The 26,140-nt window shown below is 44.3% G+C and overlaps 1 long non-coding RNA gene and 1 other non-coding gene across 2 annotated transcripts; both read right to left on the bottom strand.

The window, feature by feature from the left end:
* Nucleotides 1-236: 236 nt before the first annotated feature.
* LOC131220735 (uncharacterized) lies at nt 237-26,140 on the bottom strand. Its single transcript, XR_009158802.1, has 3 exons — nt 25,990-26,140; nt 25,003-25,059; nt 237-577 (listed from the first exon to the last, which is right to left on the bottom strand). It is a non-coding gene; the product is annotated as an uncharacterized LOC131220735 (long non-coding RNA).
* Nucleotides 8,005-8,111, bottom strand: LOC131221996 (small nucleolar RNA R71). The gene has a single exon (XR_009159707.1). It is a non-coding gene; the product is annotated as a small nucleolar RNA R71 (small nucleolar RNA).

Here is a 26,140-nt window from a genome sequence, read left to right as displayed (position 1 = left end):
TTATGACGGATCTTATCCGTCGCTACTATGCGACGGACCTTATCCATCGAAAAAGAAAGACCTAGTAAACAGCGACGGATGAAATCCGTCGTATATTTGGTTTTACGACGGATTTGGTCCGTCGTAAATTCACGATTTTGGTGTAGCGTGTTGATTTGTTAGGCCATTCTATGTTACCCCAAAAGAGCAACTGCTTCAAATTTTATCATACAAAGCTCAAATGATCAAACAATCATGGATGTCTCCACCAGTGGCCCACCGGATCAACAGTCTCTCTCACCAAACATGTTTTCCACACTCCATGATAGCATTTTGTCTTGTTAGGATGTATATAATACCTGAAAGAATTGGTTGAATTCCATTCAAGAAGACAGAGATGGCAAGCAATGGAGTCAGGTTGGAGACTGCCTCAATAACCTCACTATCACTAATAATAAGCTTGCTTAATGGGGAATGAAATATCAAAACAACAGCGCTGAAGATTAGGCTGATGATGACGAACGTCCCCACCACGACGAACACGAAAAATATAGCCACCCTTGGATGTGCGGCCCCAAGCTCATTGCCTACTCGAATGCTACAATCAGAACCACACAAAATCTAAAAATAAATACATGTCAAATAAATATAGTTACATGGTTAAGAGGCTTGATGGACTCGTCGGGTCTCAAGTTGAGTCATGACTTGGTCCATTCCGAAGTGAATTAACCCCACTCGGCCGTCTTGGGGCAGACTTGTAAGCCCCGTATCCTAGACCGTACCATTCCATAGACTTCCGCGGTCTTCCCGGTTGAATTCCGGCAACCTTCGACCCTTAACCGGTATTTGCGCGCGACCCTGATTCACATGCCGTTAACCTGAATCGACTCAACCCAGGACTTGTACCTTAGCGACCGCGTCGTCGTCGCGGTTCCGATGTCGCGACTCGCGCACCAAGGCGATACCGTGGTTAGGAGATATGGGCTAGCGTTCGATGAGAGGAAAGTACCGCGCGTGCGAATTTCGAGAGAATCTCTACAAGATGTCACATCAATCAATCAACCCATCAATCCCATCATGTCAAGTACACATCACCTTTCACCCATTCCCAAGCAAGCCCCAAAATTCAAAAAGTTATTACAAAGCCCATACTTTTTTTACAACATTTGCCACAAAAGTAAAAAAAGGGCTCTTACACCCATCCCTCTCCTTACAACTCTCTCTCTCATTTCTCAAGTCATTCCTAAGCAACCAAGAGCCTCACGTCCAAGCCCTCCCATGGAGAGAAAAATGCATGTGTGAGGCCCACCTTTCCATCCCTAGATCTCCCATCCTAGCCATCCATTTCTCATCTTCCTCCATCAAAGAGAAGCATAAGGAGCTAAGGAATCCAAGGGAGTAAGAAGATCAAGCGGTGGGTGCTTTGATAGGGTAGTTTTAATCTTTTTTTAGATGGGCCAAGTGAGGCCAACCGATCAATGGTTTGGATCTCACTTTGGACCCTAAGATGTGGCCAATGGCCCACTTGGATCATCATGATCATTCCATGATGGGGCCATTCTCCATGGACCCCATCATGATGTTTATTTTTCTTGCATACCTAGGGTCATCTGGACCATCTATTTTAGTGGAGAAGGGATCTCCACCGTTGGATTTTGATTTAATGGGCCCATGCGTAATGAGACCCACTTGATATATATTTGGTTGCAAGGGAGGGCCCATAGTGTCGGGGTCCCTCCATCACGCGTGTCCCACTCTCTCTTTCCCTCTCTTTTTTCTTTTTTTTTTCTCTTCTTATGTTAATATGGTCTTGTGGCCCATTAGGTTGGACCCCATCATGAGGTAGGTATTTTATCCAAACCATTTATAAGTGGGGCCCACCTTATATGTGTAGTACCCACACCATCCATCATTTAGTGGCCCACCTAAGCAGGGCCCACCCCAATGCATGTGGACTGCCAAACCGTCTAGCGTCCCTGGACGCTGGACAAAAAAAAGGGAAAACATATTTTAGCTTGTTAACAAGCATTTGGGGTGGCCCACTCTTATAGGCCCCACCTCGATGTATGTAATCAATCCACGCCGTCCATTCCTTTTCCAAGCTCGTTTTATGCGTTGAGCCGAAAGATAGGACCAATCAGGCTTTCAGGCGGGCCATAACATGGCAAACAACGGGTTTACTGTTGAAATACCCCCTGTTGTTTCTATACACCGAAACAGGCCCAATATTGGGCTTGTTTTGCTTGTTTTGAGCCGTGAAGGGCCATTGGACGGGGTAGATTCACCTAATGTGGGCCCCACATGAGCAAAACCGTAGAAAAACTAGGAAACAAAAATAAATAAAAAAAATTATAACAGCAGCAGCAGGCGCTGCTGCTGTGTCAAAAGGCAGCAGGCGCTTCCTGCGCACCAGCGAGCGGGCGGAAAGCAGGAACCCACGGCCCCTGCCGTGGGCCCCACCATGATGTATATTTTATATCACTCCGTTCATCGTGTAGGCCACTTCCTAAAGTGGGCCTACTCCAAAAATCAGCCTGATTTAGAGCTCAGGTGGCCCACACCATAGGGAACAGTGGGATTAAACGTCTGCCCTTGAAACCCTTTTTGGGTCCACAGAAGTTTTGGATCAGGGTGAAATTTGTTTTTACCCTTCATCTAGGTCTACGTGACCTTATCAACGGGTTGGATGGTGTATCAACATTATGGTGGGCCCCACGTGGAGCCCACAGTGATATATGTGTTTTATTACCACCGTCTAGCTGGACGGTGGAGCCCACTGTGATATATGTGTTCTGTCCCCACCGTCCAGGGAACGGTGGGTGTGTGAGTGTGTGTGTGCGCGTGTGCGTGTGTGTGTGGGTGTGGGTGTGTGTGTGTGTGTATATATATATATATATATATATATATATATATATATATATATAATATTATATTATATATATAATATTGTATATACTATATATAAAATATATATTATATTATATAAAATATGTGATGGTTGGCTTCATGTGGACCCCCCACCATGAGGCAGGTGCTGCATCCAATCTGTCTATCCATTTTAAAAAGGTTATTTTATGGCATGGGCTTAGAGAATGGGCCAGATCTATAGTCCAAGTGGACCCCACCTTGGCATGTTGTAAGGCCTATTAGATGTATTTATGGCCATGGGTTAAGGCCCATTAAGATGTATTGGGGCCTATGGGTTGAGGCCCATTTGATGTACATATAAGGCCCAATTGGTGTGACCCATTTGATACACATAAGACCTATGAGATTAGGCCCATTTGATGCATTCTAAGGCCCACGGGTTATGGCCCATTGCAATGTACAAAAGGCCCATTGGTATGGCCCATTGATGTGGCCCACTTGGTGAATATAAGGCCCATGTGATTTGGCCCATTTGATGTATTTAAGGCACAATGGGATGTACCTAAGGTCCATTGCAATGTGTGATCCCAACATGGTTTAGGTAATGATGTTTATGACGGTCGTGCCTTAGGAGCAATGTTGGCTTGACGTCCACATTGCAAGTATAATGTTGGTTAAATGTCCACATTACAACTCTCCCTAGGGCCCATTGTTTGGCCCATACTTGTTGTGTGTAGGCCGTCTTGGCCATCTGCGTTGTAAGGATAGTACATTACTTTATAACATGTGTAGTATAGCTCCATAACTCATGATTATACGCATCATATGTATGCTTGATATGAGAAGTGACTGATCATAGTATATGCCTTCGGGCAGATTGTTTAGGGGCTCCCGGATAGGGGGTGTTGCCCTACATGAGCGCATGATACACGCAGGATTGCCGTATGACTGGATAGTATGATTCATGTATTCGTATCGTGTGATATGGTTACTGTACGCCCTAGCGACATCAAGGCCGTAGTCTCCACTGACATATCGTGGTTGGCTGGATTGGATACTGAAAATATTGTTTTACATGAGGTGCTATAGATATCCCTGGGTGAAAGTCCCTAAACCCTTATGATACCAAGAGGTTGCTCCAACGTCTAAACAGATTGGGTGCATGAGCGCCGAGTGCCGATTACCAGACGGTTGCGCTTTTCACTGTATCGTGGTCGGTTGGAAGGGGGTGCGGCCTTACCCGCCAGAGAGTAAGGGGCAATGCTAGGTTGAGTCTGACCAGCTCGAGGAATGAGTCCGCTATTGACGAGCCAAGCCCGATATTGGCAGCCGGATAGTGAGATCTTTTTCACTCACCTTATTGCGCGCGATGGGGCGGCAATCTAGCTTGGAGTGTACTAGACCCCGGTGATATTCCAGATTTTGAGCTGTATCGATATGTGGACTTAGATGAGGATTTGTATGCTTGAGTTGCAATTCACGTTGCATGGCCTTGGTATGGCTGACATCATTCTTTGCACCGCATGGCCTTGGTACGACTAATGGTATTCTTGGCTTTTATTAGCATGTTCCGCATTACTCTGATACTGCATAACTGCATTACCACCTTGTGCATACACTTTCACTACCCTTTAAGCTTTTTATAAGCTTATGCACGACTGATCAGGGTCAAATATTGCATATCAGACCCCAGTAATTACCAGATTTTACGTATATGATAATGCTTAATGGAGTATTTTAATTGTATTTTTGTTACAGGATGAAGTCAGGAGCGTTAATTGAAAATTGATGTTAAAGGCATGGATTTCATGATCCAGAGTCTCCAAAGCACGGGATGGACTCCAGAGAACCAATAATCATGCCTGAGATCTGAGGAAAGCAAGCCAAAGGGGCCCGAAAAGGGTCCAGAATGCAAGATCACATGGTTCCCGCTATCCAATCAGTTCGAAACTTCATACATGGGATGAGGGCCGTAAATTAACCGTACATATTAAATTTCAGCCATTGATAATCTCAGGAAGTGGTCTAACGGCCAGATCAGCCCCTTAATTCATTAAGTGGGGTCCGCTGGATATCTGGATATACATCAATTTTGGTCCTGACGGTTTAAAGAAGATGAGCAATAGGATGGACGGATTGGATTTCTCGAAATCATCACAGTGGACCCATATGTATAATGTATGTACATAGTGCACATGTGCACTATCGGAGCACCGAATGCACCTAAGTCGGTCAGCAGCGCTGACCCGACTTTCCTTTTCAAAAACGGAAAATTCCGTTTCCAGCGCGCGTAACGGAAGTCCGTTTTTACGGACCGTGGGCCCCACCGGTAGCACGTACGGTTGATCCAAGCCGTCCATCGTGTAGAGGGCTTTGACAACTACAAAACCATGTTTTCATCTTGTGCCCATGCGTGCACACGTGCGTGATACAGAGGCCACAAACAGGCCGTCTTGTGACGTTCAAAACTGATTTTGTTCTGATTTCTTCTCTGGGCTGCGTCCACGCAAATTCAAAACCATCCATATTTGAACGAAATCTCGTCCTCTATCCAATGGACGGGGTGGATTTCTCCGAAAACGCTTATGTGGGGCCCACCGAGCATCACAGCGCCGGACGTGCGAAGGCTTACGCACGTCCGCGAAGAGCTGACTTCCGGGCGGTTGTGGCCCACCATCTTCGATCAGATGGAAGATCTGATCCGTCCATCGTGTAGAGGGCGTCGAGAGCTTCAAAACCATGTTGATATTCCTCGCCCATGCGTACACACGTGTGCGGTGCAGAGGCCAAAAGTAGACTGCCCCGGGACGTTCAAAACTTATCTTTTTGTATTTTCTTCTCTGGGCCGCACTAATGGACCTTCAAAACCACCTATTCTTGACTGAAATTTCGTCCTGAATCCAATGGAAGGGGTAGATTTTTCAGAAAATGCCTCTGTGGGGCCCACCGATCACGGCTGCGAAAAATTGCACTTCGAGTCCTTCTACGACTCTGCCACCGACCCCAGCCATCCAGCAGCTATAAAAGGGGAGTTTTGGACGTGGGAAAGGCATTCAGAACCAGGGGATTCCAGATCTGGAGCAAGGGAGAGAAGAAAGAGAAGAAAGAGAAGAAAGAAGAGAGAGAGAGAGATTGTTTGGTTTGATGTTTTTTTTATGAATTTTATTTAATATTTTTTATGGATTTTATGGGTCACTAATCTCTCAGCTAGGGCTGAGATGAAGCCCTTAATTTGATCAGCTCTTGTATTGGTTGATTTACTTTGAATTTCAATTAATTTGTTTCTTTCTCTAAGTGGGCTTTATGGGTTTAAATTCTATACTTCTCCATCTATGAACTTGATTAAAGTATATATATGGATGTTGTTTGGATGCTTATTATAGGTGCTTATGTCGGATCAAGAACAAGTTTCCTATAGAGGAAGAAACAGGGTGCTTTAATGAATGTACATTCCATGTACCCGACCAAGGATATGGGATATGTCATTCATGGCATTGCTTAAAGGAATTAGACAGTTTGTATGCCCGATTAAGGACACAGATTGTGCTTTCTCTGTATAAGTGGTATCAATCTAGATCAAGGTGAATCAACAGACAAAACAAGGGTTAGGATAATTAGGGGTGGATTCGAAAGTCCTAGTGCTCTCTCTCTGATTGAATTTTCTTCCCTGTTCTTAATTAATTGTTTTTTATAAAGTTGTGCTTAGTAATTCATTCCATTATTTGTTGGATTAGTTAAGGAGAATCATAGATTTGAATTGTGACGACCAGTCCTCGTGGGAACGATCTCGTAATACGTACCGTATCTGCATCTGATTCGTATACTTGCGAGTTTAAAAATCATTTAAATCGTGTTGGTTTAAATAAAACATCAAGTTTTTGGCGCCGTTGCCGGGGACTGTTTTGTTCCAATTGGATTTAGGATTCTCTCTTATCATAATTCATAGTCTTAGGTTTTTTACTAACTCTAGGTTAAATTTTTTTGAAACTAACCTATTTCCTGTTTTGTAGGGACCTGACATAAACTACTAATTTGGTAATCTCTTTCCAAATTTTCTATTTTTTTTCTAATTTCTATTTTTAGAATTAAGGTTTTATTTTTATTATTTTTTATTTTTTTTATAGAAAGTTTCTATTTCTAGGCTATTTTATTTTATTTTTTATTTTATTTTTAGAAATTTCCTATTTTCTAATTCTAGATTCTGATTCTTCTTTCAAGTAACTTTCTATTTTCTAGTTTTAGAAATTTTTTTCCCTTTTTAGAAAACTTAGTTTTTATTTCTAAAAAGTTTCTCTCTTATTTTCTAATTTCCTATTTTTTAGAAATTTTCTCTTTTTAGAAACTAACTTAGCTTTTATTTCTAAGATTACAAACTTTCTTTTTTTAGAAATTAACCGTTGCTTAGGATTTTTTTTCTAGCATTATTTTAGTAAATTTAATTTATTTTTGTTTTCTTTTTGTTTACAGGAATTAAGGAAGGAAGCTGCTAAATAACATTGTCTTCAAAAGAAGGAGCTCTCAAATCTTCAGACATTCATCATCTCCTTTTCTCGGGTTCTTCTTTCCAATTCTCGTTTGTATAGCTTTCTCTTGTTTTAGGAATTCATAACTTTTTCCTTTAGTTTTATTCATTTTAGGTTGCATCTTAGTTTAGTTTTCTTTCTTATTGCAATAACATAGTTTATGCTAGGACGTAGATCTCTGAATATAGAACTAGCACCGTTTGATCCTGAGATTGAAAGAACAATTCGTGAAAGATTGAGAAATAATCCTGTTGAAATGGCGAATGAGATTGAAGTTAAAGCTCTCAAAGATTATTCAGCTCCTGTCCAATTTAATGCGCCTTCATGCATAGTGTTGCCAACCACTACGGCAACACACTTTGAACTTAAACCTAGAGTCATACAATTGTTGCCATCCTTTTATGGATTGGACAAGGAGGACCCATATCATCATGTGAAAGAATTCTTAAACATTTGCTCCACTTTTAAGTTCCAAAACTTCTCAGACGATTCGATCCGCCTACGCCTGTTTCCTTTTTCTTTGAAGGATAAGGCGAAAGCATGGTTGAATTCTCTAGAAGTTGGATCTATCACTACATGGGACCAACTGTCTAAGAAGTTCTTAAACAAGTTCTTCCCCGTTCACAAAACCAATGCCCTCCGTAGAGAAATTACTAACTTCACACAAAAAGAGGGCGAGCACTTTCATGAATGTTGGGAAAGATGGAAGGACTTGCTTCTTAAATGTCCTCACCATGGTTTTGAGAAGTGGCAACAAGTTCAATACTTCTATGACGGTCTGACACCACAGAACCGTCGCATGGTTGATGCCACCAGTGGAGGGTCATTCATGACCAAAAGTGATGTCGAAGCGTGAAACTTCTTTGAAACCTTGTGCGAAAATTCCCAGCAATGGGATTATTCAAATAGAGGTGACAGAAGTCCCCAACCACAAAAGAGAGGTGGTATATATGAGATAGGAGTCATGCCAGAGCTGAGCGCCAAGCTTGATAACTTGACAAAGAAAGTTGATGCTCTGGTATTAAATAATGGACCACCACAAACAGCTCAAGTCGAGGCATATGCCACATGTTCTAGTCCTGCCCATCCTATGCAGTCTTGTCCATCTGGTGCAGCATTCCCAGAACTTCTCTCTGAACAAGTTCATGCTATGAACACTTTTCAAAAATCTGGGAATGATCCTTACTCAAACACCTATAATCCAGGGTGGGCTAGACATCCAAATTTCTCTTGGGCAAAAGGACCACAACAAGGAGGACCATCTGGAAATCCTCCTATGCAACCTTACTCCCAAGTTGGCAGTCAACAACCTCAACAGTTTCCACAATATCAACAACTGCCTACACAATCAAGGAAACTATCTCTTGAGGATACACTCCATCTTTTCATGCAGAGTTCTCTCCAATTCCAAAAAGACACCCAACAAACCTTACTGGCCAACCAGCAAAGCTTACATGCAAATGCACAATCCATTGCCAAGCTGGAAGTACAAATGGGTCAACTAGCTGCCACATTGAGTGAGAGAGAGAAGGGCAAGTTCCCTAGCCAACCTGAGGCTAATCCAAAGGGACAGTATGAGATTGGCTCTAATTCCAACCAAGGGCAATATCATGAATAGGCCAAATCGATCACTACCCTTAGGTCAGGCAAGCAGATTGATAACAGAATAGAGATGCCTGGGGATGAATCAAATTCTAAAACAAAAGATCAAGATGAAGCAGAGAGCCATACCAATGCATCCAAAGTCCAAAAGCTCTCTGACTCTCCAAGAGCCACTAATGTGCCACCTTATGTGCCCAAAGCACCCTTTCCTCAACGTCTGGCACCAATAAAGAAAAGAAATAACTTTGATGAAATCTTGGATGTGTTTCAAAAAGTGCAAGTCAACATCCCGTTGCTTGACGCTATCAAGCAAGTCTCTGCTTACGCTAAGTTTCTTAAAGATTTATGCACTCAAAAGCGTAAGCAAAATGTTCATAAGAAAGTCTTCCTTGCAGAGCAGCTCAGCTCCATGATTCAACATAACACCCCTCCTAAATTTAGGGATCCAGGAGCTCCCACCATTTCTTGCGGCATAGGAGATCATAAGATCGGGAAGGCATTACTTGATTTAGGGGCGAGTGTCAATTTGTTACCATATTCGGTTTATGAGCAGCTAGGACTTGGTGAGTTGAAACCGACTAAGGTAACATTACAACTAGCCGATAGATCTGTCAAGGTGCCCCGGGGTGTTATTGAAGATGTGTTAATCCAGGTTGATAAATTTTATTTTCCAGTGGATTTCATAGTTATAGATACTCAGCCTGTCCAGAATCTTCATAGTCAGATCCCAGTCATTTTGGGTCGTCCATTTTTGGCCACATCTAATGCTATTATCAATTGCAGGAATGGAGTTATGAAATTGTCCTTTGGTAACATGAATATTAAACTCAATGTTTTCAATGCCGGACAACAACCCTCAGAATTGGATGACATATTTGAAGTGGACATGATCGAGAGCCTTGTGCAGGACTCCTTCCATACATCTTTTGAAGATCCTCTTGAGACCTGCTTAGCACAATCGGGCATGGATTTTGACATTGATAGTCCCATCCATGAAGTCAATCCATTGCTCGACTCTACTCCTATATTGAAGACTGAAAAATGGAGAGCGAAAGTGGAACCTCTCCATCCCTCTGAGACCCTTCTTGACAGCATAGCTTCCGACTCTGAGAAGACAAAGGCGAGCAGGCTGCTTAATGTTCTTAGAGCATATAAGGCAGCAATTGAACGGAAGATAGTGGAAATACAGGGAGTATGCCCCACGATATGTATGGATCATGCTGTGGAAATGTCGCATAACATGCAAAGGAAGCGTGATCCTAACATAGAAGAAGTCGTTCGAGCAGAAGTCCTTAAATTATTTGATGACAGTGTCAGTTGCCTTATTTCAGATAGCACAGTTCATGGGAACTCACATCACTTGTCTGGGATCGGTTAAACAAAGATGTTGAGGAAATTTATTTGGCGGACCCAGGTTATCAAGATTGATTAATTCATGGTCCATTCTTGTCTAGTTGAAGACGTTAAACTTAGCGCTCCTAGGACGCAACCCAAATTTTCATTCCATTTCACTTTTCTCATTCATTAGTTCAATGTTTGTGGGTAACATTACTGCAAACCCTCACGAGACTACAACTCGTCCACTAGGGGTAACCTAGGGGTTTAAAGGCTTGTTGCATGCGCTAAATGCAATCGAGAGCACCTGCGAAAGTGGTATAGGTAGGATCTTCTTTTCTTTTTGTTATTTTCGCTTCTGTTAATTTCTCTCTTGCCCTAACTTGCTCTTACATTGATAATTTTGGGAAGCCTCTTGATTCTCCGTCCAGGTACTATCTTTCCCTCATTTCTCTTTTATTATTCGTTGTCCCATGTGCATCGTATGATTATTTCTTTTACATTGAGGACAATGTAGATTTTAGGTTGGGGGAGATTAGGTAACCTAATCAGTATTTTCTTGGTCTTGAGCAAAATTTGTGAAAATTTTAAATTTTTTCTGAATTTCTATTAAATTCAAAGTGATTTTGAAGGATAGTTGTGATTTTACCATTATAAGCTACATGATGTTGGTAACTAATGACTCTTGGATTCGGCCATCTGCTTGATTTCACAGTCCATTTTGATTTGTTAATCCATGATTAGACGTTGTGAACATTGATTGAGTCATGATTTCACATATCACATCTCGCTTACACATTAAGCTTTCGGTTCGATAACTGAATGATTAACTTGGTAAAAAGAAGAATTAAAAGGCTAAGTCACATAATCTTCACCATAGGTTTGCTCCCTATAGGTATAGATTTGATTCTCCATAGTTGACTTATAAAAAATGAGGCGACGAGTTTTCGCCATAGGTTTGCTCCCTATAGGTAAGAATTTGATTCCCCTCATTTACGTTACTGCTCATAAAGAAAATCAAAGGTTGGTAAAATTAAAAATAAATCTGTGAGATAAGTGTTGGTTTCAAGCTTGGTTGTCACGAATTACCAATGATATCATGAGGTTGACAATTGGATCTCTTAATGTTTGTAAGTCGAGATTACACTTTATATTCATGGAGCTCGATGTTCAGAAATGTTCTAATTAATGGATTAATATGTTGAACTTGATTATGAAGTTTACTGTGAGCTTGATTTCAGGAGAAAATTCTACTTACCATTCATGAATCTTAGAATTTTCACATCTCAGCTGTCTGTTCACAAGTTACTTGAGTTACAGGAATCATCTTTTATTTTTAAAGTTATTTTTCGCATACTTTGCTCGGGACTAGCAAAATGCTGGTTGGGGGTTGTGATCAGGGTCAAATATTGCATATCAGACCCCAGTAATTACCAGATTTTACGTATATGATAATGCTTAATGGAGTATTTTAATTGTATTTTTTGTTACAGGATGAAGTCAGGAGCGTTAATTGAAAATTGATGTTAAAGGCATGGATTTCATGATCCAAAGTCTCCAAAGCACGGGATGGACTCCAGAGAACCAATAATGAAGATTTTACACGCCTGAGATCTGAGGAAAGCAAGCCAAAGGGGCCCGAAAAGGGTCCAGAATGCAAGATCACATGGTTCCCGCTATCCAATCAGTTCGAAACTTCATACATGGGATGAGGGCCGTAAATTAACCGTACATATTAAATTTCAGCCATTGATAATCTCAGGAAGTGGTCTAACGGCCAGATCAGCCCCTTAATTCATTAAGTGGGGTCCGCTGGATATCTGGATATACATCAATTTTGGTCCTGACGGTTTAAAGAAGATGAGCAATAGGATGGACGGATTGGATTTCTCGAAATCATCACAGTGGACCCATATGTATAATGTATGTACATAGTGCACATGTGCACTATCGGAGCACCGAATGCACCTAAGTCGGTCAGCAGCGCTGACCCGACTTTCCTTTTCAAAAACGGAAAATTCCGTTTCCAGCGCGCGCAACGGAAGTCCGTTTTTACGGACCGCTGTGGGCCCCACCGGTAGTACGTACGGTTGATCCAAGCCGTCCATCGTGTAGAGGGCTTTGACAACTACAAAACCATGTTTTCATCTTGTGCCCATGCGTGCACACGTGCGTGATACAGAGGCCACAAATAGGCCGTCTTGTGACGTTCAAAACTGATTTTGTTCTGATTTCTTCTCTGGGCTGCGTCCACGCAAATTCAAAACCATCCATATTTGAACGAAATCTCGTCCTCTATCCAATGGACGGGGTGGATTTCTCCGAAAATGCTTATGTGGGGCCCACCGAGCATCACAGCGCCGGACGTGCGAAGGCTTACGCACGTCCGCGAAGAGCTGACTTCCGGGCGGTTGTGGCCCACCATCTTCGATCAGATGGAAGATCTGATCCGTCCATCGTGTAGAGGGCGTCGAGAGCTTCAAAACCATGTTGATATTCCTCGCCCATGCGTACACACGTGTGCGGTGCAGAGGCCAAAAGTAGACTGCCCCGGGACGTTCAAAACTTATCTTTTTGTATTTTCTTCTCTGGGCCGCACTAATGGACCTTCAAAACCACCTATTCTTGACTGAAATTTCGTCCTGAATCCAATGGAAGGGGTAGATTTTTCAGAAAATGCCTCTGTGGGGCCCACCGATCACGGCTGCGAAAAATTGCACTTCGAGTCCTTCTACGACTCTGCCACCGACCCCAGCCATCCAGCAGCTATAAAAGGGGAGTTTTGGACGTGGGAAAGGCATTCAGAACCAGGGGATTCCAGATCTGGAGCAAGGGAGAGAAGAAAGAGAAGAAAGAGAAGAAAGAAGAGAGAGAGAGATTGTTTGGTTTGATGTTTTTTTATGAATTTTATTTAATATTTTTTATGGATTTTATGGGTCACTAATCTCTCAGCTAGGGCTGAGATGAAGCCCTTAATTTGATCAGCTCTTGTATTGGTTGATTTACTTTGAATTTCAATTAATTTGTTTCTTTCTCTAAGTGGGCTTTATGGGTTTAAATTCTATACTTCTCCATCTATGAACTTGATTAAAGTATATATATGGATGTTGTTTGGATGCTTATTATAGGTGCTTATGTCGGATCAAGAACAAGTTTCCTATAGAGGAAGAAACAGGGTGCTTTAATGAATGTACATTCCATGTACCCGACCAAGGATATGGGATATGTCATTCATGGCATTGCTTAAAGGAATTAGACAGTTTGTATGCCCGATTAAGGACACAGATTGTGCTTTCTCTGTATAAGTGGTATCAATCTAGATCAAGGTGAATCAACAGACAAAACAAGGGTTAGGATAATTAGGGGTGGATTCGAAAGTCCTAGTGCTCTCTCTCTGATTGAATTTTCTTCCCTGTTCTTAATTAATTGTTTTTCATAAAGTTGTGCTTAGTAATTCATTCCATTATTTGTTGGATTAGTTAAGGAGAATCATAGATTTGAATTGTGACGACCAGTCCTCGTGGGAACGATCTCGTAATACGTACCGTATCTGCATCTGATTCGTATACTTGCGAGTTTAAAAATCATTTAAATCGTGTTGGTTTAAATAAAACATCAAGTTTTTGGTGCAGGTGACGTTGGATCACAGCAGCGCTGAGGCTTGAGCACGTGGCAGATTATTTTGGAATTTTATTCATCATCATTGTATTTCCCTTTATGCTCATTGTACTTGTAAAGTTTTTGATCATAATGGAAATGTGATGGAGTTTTTGGTTATTGTTTGTGGGTTATGCCTTTGATTATACTTATTATGAATCAAACTGATGTTGAAAATCCTCTTCGTAGCATCCTAGGATCGCAATCTGGCGAATGGGCGCTGGAAGCCGAGAATGGGGTTCTACGGAGGCTGTCGGCGCCGGATTCGGCGATCGAGAATTTTGTGAGCCCGGTTTCCGAGTTTGGGGCGTGATAGAAGTTGGTATCAGAGCATAACTCAGGAATAACCAAGAACAACATTACATGTCTGCTATGAATGATTTAAGTCCTAAGTTCGGTTAGCCTAGCTATTTTTTATTACAGACCCTTAACGTGCGTGCCTTCGTGAGCCTTTAAGTTGATAGGCACCTTTGCCCTTTCCTGTAGGACATGCCGCGTAAGAGTGACCCGATCGACTCCCGCACCACCACCTGAGACTCCGGCTCCACCACCTGCGGCTCCCGCACTACCACCTACAATCCCTGCTCCACCACCAGAGATTCTTACTGCCCAGCCTATGGATGCAGCTCCTCCAGCAGAGACCGGTGCGGATCCGACCGTATCCGTGAGTGCTTCCCAGTTACAGCAGATGCTGTAGGCTGTGACGGCCGCACTTCAGGGGTAGAGCAGACACCCTATTGTTTCACCAGCTCAGGCAGAGCAGGAGTGCGTGAGTGCCCTCCTTCGAGAGTTCCGTCGGCTCGATCCCCCGCATTTTCAGGGTGAGCCAGACCCGACAGTAGCTGAGAGATGGCGCGCTGATGTGGAGAAGATATTTGAGACGATGGGATGCACGACTGAGCGGAGAGTCCGATTAGCCGTATTTCTCCTCCATGGTGAGGTTGAGCACTGGTGGGCGTCAGTCTCCCGAGCAGTAGGCGCTGATTTTGTATGGACTTGGGAGGATTTTGTGGATCGGTTTGACCGACAGTATTTTCTGATCACATCCGACGACAGTGAGCGTTGGAGTTTGAGGCCTTGGTGCAAGGCGATATGACAGTGGCTCAGTATGCCGCTCGTTTTGTAACACTGTCCAGATTTGCACAATACCTGGTGGATGATGAGGAGCGGAGAGCTCGCCGATTTGAGGGCGGCTTGCGTTACGGTCTTCGAGGCGTGTTATTGGGCATGAGCTCCCGACTTTTGAGGGAGTGGTACGGAAGGCCCAAAATTTTGAGACTGAGTGGGACGGTTCTCAGTCTGATCGCGGTCAGAGGAGAGACCGGAAGAAGCAGGCTCCTTTCAGTGATACCCAGCAGGGTCGACCACAGTAGAGGCGCACAGGTCGCCCAGCCTTCCGAGTGCCAGCAGCACCTCCAACAGCACCTCCAAGGCAGTTCACCGGCACTTGTTTTAGGTGCGGTGCGGCAGGACACCGTATGTGGGAGTGTCCTCGCCCCCAGCAGCAGTAGTAGAGAGCTCCACAGCAGTCTCCACCACCGCAGCAGCAGCACAGACCCCCACAGTAGTAGCGACAATAGCCCCCACCACCGAGGCCACCTCAGCAGCAGCATCAGCACCAGCCTCCGAGGCCGCAGCAGCAGAGGCAGCAGTTTCGACCGCCTCAGTGACCCCAGCAGCAGCAGCATGCTCAGAGGGGACAGGCACCTCCCCAGCCGGCTCAGGCTAGGTTTTATGGGCTCAGAAGGACCCGCAGTCATCTGGAGGAGTCGTTGAGGGTATACTTCCAGTATCTGCATGCATTGCAAGTGTGTTGTTTGATTCTGGTGCATCTCATTCTTTTGTGGCCGAGAGTTTTTGCCGATCGACTGGTTTGCCATTGGAGTCTGCTCGTGAGGGGTTGACAGTATCGACTCCCTTGGAAAAGACTGCAGTGTTAGGCCGATTTTGCTCATCTTGCCCCGTTCTGGTTGGGGATACCTTTTTGCTTGCCGATCTGTTTGCGTTGCCGATGTCCGATTCGATGTCATCCTGGGCATGGATTGACTTGCTGAGTACCACGCCATATTGGATTGTTCAGCGAGGACAGTCACGTTTTGTATACCTGGCTTGCCGCAATTCCAGTTCATTGCTGAGCCCAAAGGAGAGCCGTTGTCTTGTTTGATGTCATGTGCCATAGAGGAGCCCATAGCGGTGAGCATCGACTAGTTGCCTGTGGTTTGCGATTTTTTTGATGTGTTCCAGGAGATTCCGGGATTACCGCCTCGCCGACTCACCGAGTTTCAGATTGATCTCGTGCCCGGTACCGTGCCTATTTCGAAGGCCCCGTATCATATGGCACCATTGGAGTTGCGGGAATTGCAAAAGCAGTTGGACAAGTTGCACGAGTTGGGCTTTATCCGTCCCAGCAGTTCGCCGTGGGGAGCGCCGGTACTCTTTGTGAAGAAGAAGGATGGCACGTTGAGGCTCTGCATAGATTACTGCGAGCTCAACAAGGTCACGATCAAGAACAAGTACCCGCTCCCGAGGATTGATGATTTGTTCGATTAGCTGCAGGGTGTACAGTTCTTTTCGAAGATCGACTTGCGTTCCGGTTATCATCAGATTCGGGTCCGACAGGAGGACATTCCGAAGACAGCATTTAGGACGCGTTATGGTCATTTCGAGTTTCAGGTCATGTCCTTCGGACTGACCAATGCGCCAGCAGTGTTCATGCAGTTGATGAACGAGGTCTTCCGCCCTTATCTCAATCAGTTTGTTGTAGTCTTCATTGACGACATTCTGATTTATTCGAGGACCCGTGAGGAGCACGAGCAGCATTTGGAGGTTACGTTGCAGACCCTCCGTGCACACCAGCTGTATGCGAAGCTGGAGAAGTGTGAGTTTTGGCAGGAGGAGGTGAAGTTCCTCGGTCACGTGGTGACGAGGGAGGGTGTCGCAGTGGACCCCTCGAAGGTTGAGGCAGTGCGTCAGTGGGGCCATCTCACGAACGCGTCCGAGATCCGCAGTTTTCTTGGTTTAGCAGGCTACTACCGGTGTTTTATTGAGGACTTCTCTTGTATTGCAGCCCTGTTGAGCAGGTTGACTCAGAAGGGCGCAGAGTTTATTTGGAGCGACGCCTGCGAGCGAGCATTTATGGAGTTGAAGGACCGCCTCATGTCCACTCCTGTCCTCACTCTTCCCTTTGGGAGTGATGGTTTTATTGTATTTACCGATGCCTCGCATATTGGTTTGGGTGCTATCCTGATGCAGCACGGGAAACCAGTGGCCTTCGCGTCTCGTTAGCTCAAGGTCCATGAGCTGAACTACCCCACGCATGATTTAGAGTTGGCTGCAGTCGTCTTCGCACTGAAGGTATGGAGACACTATCTTTATGGGGTTAGGTTCGAGCTCTTTTCTGACCACAAGAGCTTGAAGTACCTCTTTTCGCAGTCTGAGCTGAATATGAGACAGAGACGCTGGATGGAGCTCCTAAAGGACTATAATTTCGATCTCCTGTACCATCCGGGTAAGGCGAACGTGGTGGCGAATGCCCTCAGCCGTCAGCCACGAGGCCTGGTGGCGCATATGATGATTCATGAGTGGCGGATGCTCGGGGATATAGCAGAGTACGACTTTGAGTTTGGCTTGCAGTCTTCTATTGTGCAGTTATCGAGCCTGTCGATTCAACCCTCTCTTGTCACAAGGGTGATCGAGGCTCAGCAGGCAGACGAGTCGTTACAGGATTATCGAGCAGAGGCAACATCTGATAGTCAGGCTGATTGGCAGATTGGTACAGATGGTGGACTTCGATTCAGAGGCCGATTATGTGTCCCGGATATTCCTGAGCCACGCAGAGATCTTATGACCGAGGCGCATCGATCGCAGTTTTCTATCTATCTTGGCTCGACAAAGATGTACCGCGATATGAGGGGACAGTATTTTTGGGCGGGGATGAAGCGCCAGATCACCAGTTTTGTAGCCGACTGTGACACATGCCAGTGTGTCAAGGCTGATCATTAAAGACCCCCTGGTCTATTATAGCCGTTGAGTGTCCCGATGTAGAAGTGGGAGCACGTGTCGACGAATTTCATTATGGGTTTGCCGAGGACTCAGCGCGGTCATGATGTCATCTGGGTTGTTGTGGATCATCTGACAAAGTTGGCACATTTTATTGCGATACGTGCGACTTTGCCTTTAGACCGGCTTGCGAGATTATTCATCGAGGATATTGTGAAACTGCATGGCGTTCCAGTTTCGATCATTTCTGACTGAGACCCGAGGTTCACGTCTTAGTTTTGGGGGAGCTTCCAGAGAGCGATGGGGACTGATTTGCAGCTCAGCACCGCGTACCATCCGCAGACCGATGACCAGACCTAGAGGGTCAACCAGATCCTTAAGGATATGCTTCGGGCCTGCGCGATTGATTTTGGGGGTAGCTGGGATGAGCATCTGCGATTGACTGAGTTCGCATACAATAATAGCTATCAGGCGACCATCGACATGGCTCCTTTTGAGGCATTATATGGCAGACCATGCAGATCACCGAGTTGTTGGACCGAAGTTGGAAAGCATCGTCTCCTAGGTCCCGAGCTTGTGCAGGAGACGTCAGAGGCTATTGATATCATCAGGCAGAGGATGCGCACAGCTCAGAGCCGGCAGAAGAGTTTTGCTGATCGTCGGCGTCGTCCCTTGGAGTTTGATGTAGGGGACCATGTGTATCTCAAGGTCTCGCCCATGAAGGGCGTATTTTAATTTGGAGCGAAGGGCAAGCTTGCCCCGAGATTCATAGGACCTTTTGAGATCACTGGGCGCGTTAGCGCCGTAGCCTATCGACTTGCCTTGCCGTCTCAGTTGTCTGGCGTCCACAACGTTTTCCATGTCTCCATGTTGAGGAAGTGTGGGTCAGACATCATTCCTGTTATTGACTGGTAGCCGTTAGAGGTTCGGGAGGATGCTTCCTATATTGAGCAGCCAGTCCGTATCTTTGATCGGAAGGATCAGGTCCTTCGGACTAAGATCATTCCTTTGGTGAAGGTTCAGTGGGGTCATCATTCTGTCGAGGAGGCTTCTTGGGAGCGCGAGGTTGAGATTCGAGAGCGTTATCCCTATTTTTTTTAATGATTGATTGTGTTGTGTGTTATCTCTGATTTTATATAGTGATGCTATGTTTCTTCTTCCTCTTGAGTTATGTCTAGTTGCGATGATTATGTAAATTTTGAGGACGAAATTTCTATTAGGAGGGGAGAGCTGTAAGCCCCGTATCCTAGACCGTACCATTCCATAGACTTCCGCGGTCTTCCCGGTCGAATTTCGGCAACCTTTGACCCTTAACCGGTATTTGCGCGCGACCTTGATTCACATGCCGTCGACCTTGATTCACATGCCGTCAACCTGAATTGACTTAACGCAGGACTTGTACCTTAGCGACCGCATCGTCGCCGCGGTTCTTATGCCGCGACTCGTGTACCAAGGCGATACCGTGGTTAGGAGATGTGGGCCAGCGTTCGGTACAAGGAAAACGGTGCGCGTGCGAATTCCGAGAGAATCTCTACAAGATGTCACATCAATCAATCAACCCATCAATCCCATCATGTCAAGTACACATCACCTTTCACCCATTCCCAAGCAAGCCCCAAAAGTGAAAAAGTTCTTACAAAGCCCATACTTTTCTTACAACATTTGCCACAAAAGTTAAAAAAGGGCTCTTACACCCATCACTCACCACATCAACACATCCATCACCCATCCCTCTCCTTACTTACAACTCTCTCTCTCATTTCTCAAGTCATTCCTAAGCAACCAAGAGCCTCACGTCCAAGCCCTCCCATGGAGAGAAAAATGCATGTGTGAGGCCCACCTTTCCATCCCTAGATCTCCCATCCTAGCCATCTATTTCTCATCTTCCTCCATCAAAGAGAAGCATAAGGAGCTAAGGAAGCCAAGGGAGTAAGAAGATCAAGCGGTGGGTGCTTTGATAGGGTAGTTTTAATATTTTTTTAGATGGGCCAAGTGAGGCCAACCGATCAATGGTTTGGATCTCACTTTGGACCCTAAGATGTGGCTAATAGCCCACTTGGATCATCATGATCATTCTATGATGGGGCCATTCTCTATGGACCCCATCATGATGTTTATTTTCCTTGCATACCTAGGGTCATCTAGACCGTCTATTTTAGTGGAGAAGGGATCTCCACTGTTGGATTTTGATTTAATGGGCCCATGCGTAATGAGACCCACTTGATGTATGTTTGGTTGCAAGGGAGGGCCCATAGTGTCGGGGTCCCTCCATCACGCGTGTCCCACTCTCTCTTTCCCTCTCTTTTTTCTTTTTTTTTTCTCTTCTTATGTTAATATGGTCTTGTGGCCCATTAGGTTGGACCCCATCATGAGGTAGGTATTTTATCCAAACCATTTATAAGTGGGGCCCACCTTATATGTGTAGTACCCACACCATCCATCATTTGGTGGCCCACCTAAGCAGGGCCCACCCCAATGCATGTGGACTGCCAAACCGTCCAGCATCCCTGGACACTGGACAAAAAAAAAAGGGAAAACACATATTTTAGCTTGTTAACAAGCATTTGGGGTGGCCCACTCTTATAGGCCCCACCTCGATGTATGTAATCAATCCACGCCGTCCATTCCTTTTCCAAGCTCGTTTTAGGCGTTGAGTCAAAAGATGGGACCAATCAGACTTTCGGGTGGACCATGACATGGCAAACAACGGGTTTACCGTTGAAATACCCCCTGTTGTTTCTATATACCGAAACAGGCCCAATATTGGGCTTGTTTTAAGCCGTGGAGGGCCATTGGACGGGGTATGTTCACCTAATGTGGGCCCCACATGAGCAAAACCATAGAAAAATCAGGAAACAAAAAAAAAATAAAAAATATAACAGCAGTAACAGGCGCTGCTGCTGTGTCAGAAGGCAGCAGGCGTTGCCTGCGCACCAGCGGGCGAGCGGAAAGCAGGAACCCACGGCCCTTGCCGTGGGCCCCACCATGATGTATATTTTATATCCACTTCGTTCATCGTGTAGGCCACTTCCTGAAGTGGGCCTACTCCAAAAATCAGCCTGATCTAGAGCTCAGGTGGCCCACACCGTAGGGAACAGTGGGATTAAATGTCTGCCCTTGAAACCCTTTTTGGGTCCACAGAAGTTTTGGATCAGGGTGAAATTTGTTTTTACCCTTCATCTAGGTCTATGTGACCTTATCAACGGGTTGGATGGCGTATCAACATTATGGTGACCCCCACGTGGAGCCCACAGTGATATATGTGTTTTATTACCTGGACGGTGGAGCCCACTATGATATATGTGTTCTGTCCCCACCGTCCAGGGAACGGTGGGTGTGTGAGTGTGTGTGTGCGCGTGTGCGTGTGTGTGTGGGTGTGGGTGTGTGTGTGTGTGTGTATATATATATATATATATATATATAATATTATATTATATATATAATATTGTATATACTATATATAAAATATATATTATATTATATAAAATATGTGATGGTTGGCCTTCATGTGGACCCCCCACCATGAGGCAGGTGCTGCATCCAATCTGTCCATCCATTTTAAAAAGGTTATTTTATGGCATGGGCTTAGAGAATGGGCCAGATCTATAGTCCAAGTGGACCCCACCTTGGCATGTTGTAAGGCCCATTAGATGTATTTATGGCCCATGGGTTAAGGCCCATTAAGATGTATTGGGGCCTATGGGTTGAGGCCCATTTGATGTACATATAAGGCCCAATTGGTGTGGCCCATTTGATACACATAAGACCCATGAGATTAGGCCCATTTGATGCATTCTAAGGCCCACGGGTTATGGCCCATTGCAATGTACAGAAGGCCCATTGGTGTGGCTCATTGATGTGGCCCACTTGGTGAATATAAGGCCCATGTGATTTGGCCCATTTGATGTATTTAAGGCCCAATGGGATGTACTTAAGGTCCATTGCAATGTGTGATCCCAACATGGTTTAGGTAATGATGTTTATGACTGTTGTGCCTTGGGAGCAATATTGGTTTGACGTCCACATTGCAAGTATAATGTTGGTTAAATGTCCACATTACAACTCTCCCTAGGGCCCATTGTTTGGCCCATACTTGTTGTGTGTAGGCTGTCTAGGCCATCTGCGTTGTAAGGATAGTGCATTACTTTATAACATGTGTAGTATAGTTCCATAACTCATGATCATACGCATCATATGTATGCTTGATATCAGAAGTGACTGATCATAGCATATGCCTTCAGGCAGATTGTTTAGGAGCTCCCGGATAGGGGGTATTGCCCTACATGAGCGCATGATACGCGTAGGATTGCTGTATGACTGGATAGTATGATTCATGCATTCGCATCGTGTGATATGGTTACTGTACGCCCTAGCGAGATCAGGGCCATAGCCTCCACTGACATATCGTGGTTGGCTGGATTGGATACCAAAAATATTGTTCTACATGGGGTGCTATAGATATCCCTGGGTGAAAGTCCTTAAACCCTTATGGTACCAAGAGGTTGCTCCAATGTCTAGACCGAGTGGGTGCATGAGCGCCGAGTGCCGATTACCAGACGGTTGCGCTTTCCACTGTGTCGTGGTTGGTTGGAAGGGGGTGCGGCCTTACCCGCCCGAGAGTAGGGGGCAATGCTAGGCTGAGTCTGACCAGCTCGAGGAATGGGTCCGCTATTGACGAGCCGAGACTGATATTGGCAGGCGGATAGTGAAGTCTTTTCCACTCACCTTATTGCGCGCGATGGGGCGGCAATCTGGCTTGGAGTGTACTACACCCCGGTGATATTTCAGATTTTGAGCTGTATCGATATGTGGACTTAGATGAGAATTTGTATGCTTGAGTTGCATTTCGCATTGCATGGCCTTGGTATGGTCGACATCATTCTTTGCACCGCATGACCTTGGTACGACTAATGGTATTTTTGGCTTTCATCAGCATGTTCCGCATTACTCTGATACTGCATAACTGCATTACCACCTTGAGCATACACTTTCACCACCCTCTAAGCTTTTTATAAGCTTTTGCACGACCGTTGCGTGCAGGTGACGTTGGATCGCAGCAGCGCTGAGGTTTGAGCACGTGGCAGATTATTTTGGAGTTTTGTTCATCATCATTGTATTTCCCTTTATGCTCATTGTACTTGTAAAGTTTTTGATCATAGCGGAAATGTGATGGAGTTTTTGGTTGTTGTTTGTGGGTTATGCCTTTGGTTATGCTTATTATGAATCAAACTGATGTTGAAAATCCTCCTCGTAGCATCCCAGGATCGGAATCTGGCGAATGTGTGCTGGGAGCCGAGAATAGGGTTCTACGGAGGCTGTCGGCGCCGGATTCGGAGATCGAGAATTTTGTGAGCCCGGTTTCCGAGTTTGGGGCGTGACAAGACTCCTTGAATAGAACGAGATCAGGTCCAACTAAGTCCGAGTCTATTCAGGACAGTAGCATAGGAGTAAATCCAAGTGTTATCTAATTAAGATTTTAATTTATTTTATTAATCGAGAAGGTATTCAAGCCAACCAGGTGGACCCCACAGGTCATTTGGATGTAAGATGTTAATATAACTTACCATAGCAAATTTTTTTAAAAAACAAAAATAAAAAAACAAAAAAACAAAAACAAAACAAAAAAGGGGGTCGGATGTAAGATGTTGTTGACATTTTCCACTTTTGGTAGGTCCGGACTTGAAAAACAAGACCAAGTTTGTGGGCCCCACTGCAATGTATATAGAGATAGGAATGCTCACCTTCGCACCTTCTTACATGACCACCCATGTGCACCTTTGCACACATGTTATGGTCATCTAATTTGAATGGTCCATGTGATGTGGCTAACCTGATCTAAAACTGTAGTAGGCCATAGCAAAGAGAAATGCAAATCAAGGGAGGAAATTAATTGTTTTCTTTTGTCATGGACGACCAGAATTTTGTATCAGGTTGAAAGTTGGGTTAGCAAGGTTTCAAGGGGTGCTGTATCACATGGACCATTTAGATTCTGCGACCATGACACATGTGCAAAGGTGCGCACGGGTGCTCATGTGAGAAGGTGCGCAGGTGAGCATTCCTATTCAGAACATTTTAGGGCATGAGCCCATAAATGATGCAAATCCAAATCACAAGTGGACCACACCACAGGAAGTCGTTTGAATAATGACACCATTGATGAACTATTTATTGTGGTGTGGTCCACTTGAGCTTTGGATATGCCTTATTTATTTTCTCATATCCTGCAATGATCAGGGAAAAATGAATGGACGGTGTGCCTTATATCATAGTGGAGCCCAGAGTTTTGGTAACAAAATAAGAATGAATTTGACCTGATTTTCTAAGTGAAATTCCAACACCCAATATAAATTATTTCTATGCTTTTATCATTTACGTCGAATATGCAAACTATAAATAACATAACGGATGATGTTTAGAGAATAAAATTTACTTGCAAGTCATATATGATCGGCAGGTCACCTATATGAGGCTTGAGGGATAAGTGACTTTTGCCGTTACAACTTTTAAAAAATTACAAACATCGAAGCATCCAAATGACCATAGGTTACTCCCAACACAATGGATAACTTTCAACCTTTAATATGTGTGTGACATCCAATCTGTCCGTAAATGTTAGCCATATGATTAGGATCACCTTGTGCAAAAATCAGCCACATCCACTCATCAAAATCTCCCACACTTATATTTTATGATTTAGCAAATGGTTAGACATTATTTCTTATATGTGGCCCGCCTAATGACTAGACATGGCTGATTTTTGTAATAGGTAATCCTCATGGTGGGGCTAACATATTGGATGGGTTGGATGTGGCATGCACTTAATAGATTAATGAAATTTATTTGTGGACCGTAACTTGTGATCTAACCCATTGGACTTAAGATCTTCTCTTATTAATCCCATATTTAAGTAGGGAAAGGTACCATGAGGTCCACCTCATGGGAACTTTCAATGAGGTCGAGCTCTGTGGGCCCCACCGTGATGTGTGTATGTACATGCATATATGGGCTGTTTGGGACCGTCGGACTGATGATTACATACCTGGCTGCTGTACTGAGGCCCAACATGAACATCATGTCCCACGTCAGATAATTCATACTGAGATGCACCATAACAATGAAAACGGTCATTTTTAAGTATCCAATACGTAGAAATACTAGAGTATTAAATGGCTCCACACAATGAAGAATTATTGGGGATCTGACAACTGGGGCCATGCTTCAATGATCCGGACCATTCATCTGTTGCACCCTACTGTGGATTGATCATGATCCATGATTCTCCCAGATTGAAAGACGAATGGCCATCAATATTGGGCCTGTTTTCAGCCTTCTACGAGCAGCCCATAAATCCAACGGTTAGGAATGCCAAATCAAGGAGATTCCGGTGACATTGTCCATCCACGGTGTGTTCCAGCAGACTAATGGTCTCGATCAGTGACCATGGCCCCAACATGTCAGAACCAAAACCCAAGGATACTACACAAAGCCTTGGGTCGATGATCATATAATTCCTGTTGAAATCATATACTATTTATCACAAGTGCTCCTAGTTGCATGAGGACACTTTGGAAAGTACATTGATCGATCAATCCAGACTGTTCATTTTGTTCAGCATAAAATTAATGGACCACGATGTGGAAATCACACTGATGGGATGATCCAATCCGTCCATAAGTCGACCTTCTCTTTGACGGCCATCTGTTTCCAAACCCATGGATGGCATGTCAGAACTCTCTTAGAAATGTATTATTTTTTTAGAATCATAAGCAATCCATGGACCCCAAGAAATAGATGGCTCAAATTATTGGTTAGGCTATTTTTCCATAAATGATCTTGACCATATCTGATGGTTTGAACCATTCAATCAGTGTGACTTATATATATTTAGCCCATGAATTGTGTTATGGACATAATGGACGGCCCAGATCAATTGATTGGAGTCCACTGCAGGTAGTGATCTGAGAGCAGGGATCACATCTCAAAATGAAAAAGTACTTATATGGAAGAGATTAGAATGTAAAAATACCATACAGAAATGGAATCGAGTGAAATTTCAGGATTGGGGAGGAGGCCTGATATAAGCACTAGCCCTTGGCTGCACCATATCTCCAAGCTGCATCCATCCACACATCAATAAGAAAATACACACACAAACACAAAAATAACTAAGTTTTCAA

The sequence above is a fragment of the Magnolia sinica genome, chromosome 12, assembly GCF_029962835.1.
Source record: "Magnolia sinica isolate HGM2019 chromosome 12, MsV1, whole genome shotgun sequence".
NCBI lineage: Eukaryota > Viridiplantae > Streptophyta > Magnoliopsida > Magnoliales > Magnoliaceae > Magnolia > Magnolia sinica.
This window is presented reverse-complemented; position numbering and strand designations above follow the sequence as displayed.